We start from the raw sequence: 5469 nt of genomic DNA, 5'->3' as shown, positions 1-5469 counted from the left end.
AGTCCAATTACTGAATGTGCAAAGAGCTGAGGTTACTAAAACACAGCTGGCGGTTTAATTACGTTTCTTGTCTGGCACTGGATTACCCATTTCCAGTTACTCCAGAATACCACAGCCGCTTACGGTAGTGATCTCTTTGATTCCAGAAGAGGAAAACCTCGACAAGCCTCTGTCGATTTATGCCTTGGAAATTTTATTGGATTTATAGAAATAGCCTGTTTAGCTATGATGTTTAGTGAAGGATTGATTTTATTTTTCCTCTTCTGGTTTTTTAAGATAAAAAAAAGTATGACATATAGTTTACCTCACTCGTTCCTTTGATCTTCTTCTAACAATGAAATGATATGGGCTTAGAGAACTTTGTAAATATTTAACTTTCGTTCTATCAATGGTCATATTCTTTCCTCAAGTTTTGACCGTCTACGGCTTGCACATGCAAACGCCCATGCTTAAACTCTGCTAGTTTCAAATGCCAATGGTATGGTTGTGAAAGTAGTGATCTACACCTTCCATAAGGGGAAAGCAAGTTTGGTCCATATTTTAGGGTAAATATAGTTCATAAGTGTAATTGCTCAGGACAATGACCCCGTTGTTGAGATTATAAGGAGTACTGATGCTACTTCATAATAAGAAAATAGCTAAATAAGGGAATACTTTCACGGAAGACCTATCTTATCTAAGCATTGGTATGTCCCGTACTTCTGTATGCATCCAAATATTAGATTACATCTAAGGCTATTGAAAAAAAAAACGAATGAGAGTTATCCGCTGAATTTTCGGAAAAGAATGGAAGGAATGGACGAACAAAGAGCTATACAAGGACTTTGGAGAGCCTGATGTCGGTACAATGAAGCTGAGGCGTTTAAGATCTTCCGGCATATCGCCAGAATAGCGGATGAAGAAATGCCTAAAATGGTCGGATAATGTGGTGGAAGATGCTGAGAATATCTAAGAAATCTGGAACTAGAAGGTGTCAGGACAAGACTATGATGATTGGAGAAAGTGGTTGGAGGAGGCTAGAACCTGTAACCGGATCGTGGAGTTGTAAAAAAAAAAATATTTCATAAGGATTGCCATTTTTTAAGATTTTTAATGGTTTTATTTTTCTATGATTAAATCTATTTATTATTTCTCTAAATATAGTTTCTTTTATGTCGTGTATATAAAATGTAATATGATGTCGAATATAAAGTAGATTTCTTTGGTTCCATTTAGTTTTTTTTTTTTAGGTGTCTAATATTTGTTAACAACCAACAATAAAAAGGTTGTAATTTCACCAAAAACTTATTGTTGATATCAGTCCATTGGCGGAAGTGTTTGGCCCGTTCAGAAACCCTGAGGCAATGCCTTTTAAACGTGAAATTCCACAACGGTCCGACTACCTGTTTTTTATCCCTGATACAGCCCCTAAATATTTGTCATGATTTAAAACAAATATAAAGATGGATGCCCCTCTATTTGCCCTGTCGTACTCACCCCTTGGTAATGGTTACCATCCCTATATCACAATTTAGGGCGCCCTACCTGGGCCACTGCTGTCGTTGTGATGAACGCTCTTTTTCGACGAAACGCCGGTGACTATTTCGTGTATTAACTGGAAACATGCTGGATCACACATTTACTCAACGCCACATTAATTATTCGATTACGCTATTATCCTTGTGAATAAATGCCTCCGGCAGGTCGCGCTAATGAGCATGCATTACCTACTGTGCGTATACAAAATTTAGAATGACATACAGTCCTTCAGCCTGGTTCTTGGGAAAAAAATAATGCTTGGAAGATTATTTAAATAAAATTTTCGTTTTCTAAAAATAATCATTCCGTTCTCCCTAACGTATATATACAATCATGCATTATGAGGAAGTATTGATATCTTAACAAATTTCGGATCCAATTTTTCAACGAAATTAAACTTTTTAACGCCCTCTGAGTTCTAAATTAACGAGTCTTGCAAAACAGTTTGTGTGTTCATGCATACATGTGTTTGAACAGCCTAGCTCAAAACGAAATTTGTTTAAGTGAAATTACGTTTTCACTTTAATCGAAAACTTCATGATTGTGATTAAATTTGTTATGTCAATGTAAAATGCAAAGGTCTGCTGTTTCAGCTTGTTCTTATCTTCACTAATGCTACTTTTCAAAGAAAGAAATCTTCCCGTAAAGTACATTTGATTTTGATTACTTGAAATAATTATTCACCTCTTATTGTTTGCTGAAATAAAGAGTGGACTAAAATAAATTAAGAAAAAAAATCATAATGAACTACTGGATAAAATTAATTTTTTCTTGTTTACGTGGTTTTTATGACGACAGTCAGATTATACATTCACTTAGGTATCCATAAAATAACTATTATATAAATATAGTATTACCATACAGAAGAATAATGAAATTTGCATTTTAAAAATTTGTGTACTTGTACTGATTAGCTTAACAATTGGTCTTGGACATTCACTCATTCCTACTTCAGAAAACAAACGTCTGCAAAATGCCAGTATTTTCATACCAATACGACAATTAGCCATATCTTTCAGGAATGACCATATTTCATATCGCACCTCAATAATTTTGGATTAAACCGTGATGATAATCAACAACCCTTTAAGAACGATAATTAGTTTTTCAATTTAGAAAGTTACTATATTTACTGTTATAAAATGGCGTGGTGTATAAAATCTGTATTAGGATTAACCGTTAATCTTGTTATAACAGTTCACAAATCTTGCTAAGGTCCGTTCTTCATGTCGAAGCCGGTGTGTAAATAATGAATTGATACAGAAGCGAGACTGGAACCTGAATTATTGAGGTATCGAAGAGTTGTGACAAAGTGGCAGAGGACGGGCTGGGATTGAATCATTGAAGGACCCTACACTTGAGGCGAGTGAATCATTAAAGAGCGGCCTTAGGAGGCTAATAACTCTTCCGTGGTGGATATTCAACTTCAAAAGTATTTTCTACCCACAGGGTCTACTTTTAGGGGTCATCTCCCTACATAGGGGCTCTTCCTACATTTGTCATATTATCCCCTTATTTATTTAAAGCCTGGCTAATGCAGCCGTCCTCGTGATATATTACCGCCTGTCCTAGTCGACTTAAGTTACACCTACTGTCCCACGTCTTGTAAATGGGTCAAGTGATATGCTCTTTACAGCTTCGTCTACGATCAAAGTTAGCTCTTAAAAAATGAAATATACTGTAAATTTATAATCTCAGTCTATATTTATACATTTTTCAGTACATAATTATTATAACATAATATTATAATAATAATTTTCAAGGGTAAACAAATATGTATTCATTCCTATATTACCTACATTAGGTATTTAATTGTTACTTATTACTAATTTTCTTTAAAACTTTAAGTTTTATGTATTATGTTTATATTTTTGTTTTGTTTGTATTTTTTTTAATATTATATATATTTTTAAAATTTTTTTTTTCGAATGAATACTACGACCACTAATAATGTTAGAATGAATACTGACTGCCTTAAACTGTGGTAGATTGTATTATTACTCAATATAACAAATAATTATATGTGCTACGTATACATTTTATGCTATAAAAATTATTTATACCATAGGAAAGAGGATAATCTAAGCTCATGCACTTTGGGAAAGAGGAAGCGTTTCTCTTTGTCTGATCTAGGCCATTTGCTGAACCTTGCCTAAAGAAGTTTAACTTCCGAACTTTTTTAATCCACCCCTGTAGTGATAAAAATACATTAGCATTATTGATATGATACTTTTCGTACTGAATTGGTATGCAACTGATAACTAATAATTAATGAATTTAATCATAGATAATAATTAAGTAATATTGTTAATAAAATAGATGACTAATAAGATGACAGACTGTATTAAAGGAAAAAATTATGCTAAGATCGGAGGGAAAAATATATTTATTTGTAAGTTTTTTTATATAAAATCAAATCATTTTTATAGTTTATTAATATTTTTTTCAATTCCCTTTCATTGAAATAGAGGTCCTTTTAAAGATGTCAACACTTAATGTTAAAATTCGTTAAGTACAAAATAGTAGCTATTGCTGACGAACAAACCGGCGAATGTAAAGGCGGTCATGATGAGAGGTTGGTTAGCCATTTCGATCGGAAGGTATGACAGGAGAATAGTGAAGAGTGCCATCCAGTTGCTTACTGTGGTGATCATGGCCAAGATCATGGAGTCCCGAATGAATTTGGGATTAGATGTGTCCGATCCATAGACAAGGAGCAGACCATGGAAGAATCCGACCACTTCCGCCAGTGAGAGAAACAGGAGGACGACTATGTACGGGATCTTGTGGCCCTCAAAATTATCTGGAAGTCTATGCATGATAGTTATTATATTTGATAGTATTAATCATAAGTTACAAAGAAAAACCATAAGGATAAACTATAATATTGTAGTATACGAATAATCTTTAAACAATAAATATTACATCTATACCATCGACGCTACAATTAGGTCAGTGTATTATGTATAATTGTTTATTGTTTGTTTATTGGAAAGTGCTTAAGTTTTGTGATTAAGTAGAATTTGATTTATGGACTTTCTTGCCTCGACTTTTCATATCTGCCTTGGCAATACAGAAGATTAAAAGGGAGTAGACTACACAATAAATACGATCGTTGAAATATTGGTTGGTCTGTGTGCCCGATGTAACCAGAAACTATTTTTATTTATACATTTTAGCCTCTGAAACGCAACATGTGTTTTAGAAACTTACTGGCTGTGAAAGATGCTGTTCATGACCAAAAAGACATTTGCAGAGCTGGTTAACCATCCTAGGTTAAATACAGTAATTTTCAAAACTATGAATCTTGCCTTATATCTCGGTATAGCTCTGAGTACATCATCTAATGTGACCCATTCTTCTCCATCTTCATCCGCTTTAGCACCCTTCATGGTTGAAAACTTTTCAGTCTGAACTTCAACGGACACTTTTTACATTAATCTCCAGGTACCAATTTGACTACGATTTGACCAATTTCTTATAGACCACATGGTTCAACTTCAACGCATGTGACTAATTATCATATGGCTAACATTTATTTTTTTAATATTTATGATCCATGTATTTTTATGATGTAATCAGTTTTTGTACTCTTCAGTAATATTATCAATAACGAGCATTTCAATTAACGTTAAGGGACGAAGCAGGCTCAGGATTGTTTAGTCTTAAATTATTGTTCACAATCAATACTTGAGACGCTAAAACCTGGTTGGCAGCTACACTATCTGCTAAATCCATTTAATAAAGAAAATTAATATTAAAAGAGCCCAGCATTTTAGAAGAAATTGGAATAATAATCTCAGACTCTCTATATAGATAATTAAGTCAGTAAGTAGAAAATATTTTATTGAAACTGATGATACTATTATATGGTATATAAAAACTCAGTATTATAAAATCTAAAGCTTTTTTTAATTTAATAGCTCAGTTTAAAAATTGATCAAAAATAAT

The 5469-nt window shown here is 33.2% G+C and overlaps 1 long non-coding RNA gene across 1 annotated transcript; it reads right to left on the bottom strand.

Annotated features, from left to right (window-relative positions):
• Positions 1–3886: 3886 nt before the first annotated feature.
• LOC106678909 (uncharacterized) lies at positions 3887–5012 on the bottom strand. Its single transcript, XR_010842837.1, has 2 exons — positions 4732–5012; positions 3887–4329 (listed from the first exon to the last, which is right to left on the bottom strand). It is a non-coding gene; the product is annotated as an uncharacterized lncRNA (long non-coding RNA).
• Between the last annotated feature and the right edge of the window lie 457 nt (positions 5013–5469).

This window comes from Halyomorpha halys, unplaced genomic scaffold (genome assembly GCF_000696795.3).
Source record: "Halyomorpha halys isolate HHAL.00 unplaced genomic scaffold, Hhal_1.1 Scaffold167.1, whole genome shotgun sequence".
NCBI classification, from domain to species: Eukaryota; Metazoa; Arthropoda; class Insecta; order Hemiptera; family Pentatomidae; genus Halyomorpha; species Halyomorpha halys.
The sequence above is the reverse complement of the archived record's forward strand: the minus strand, read 5'-3'. Positions and strand labels throughout refer to the sequence as shown.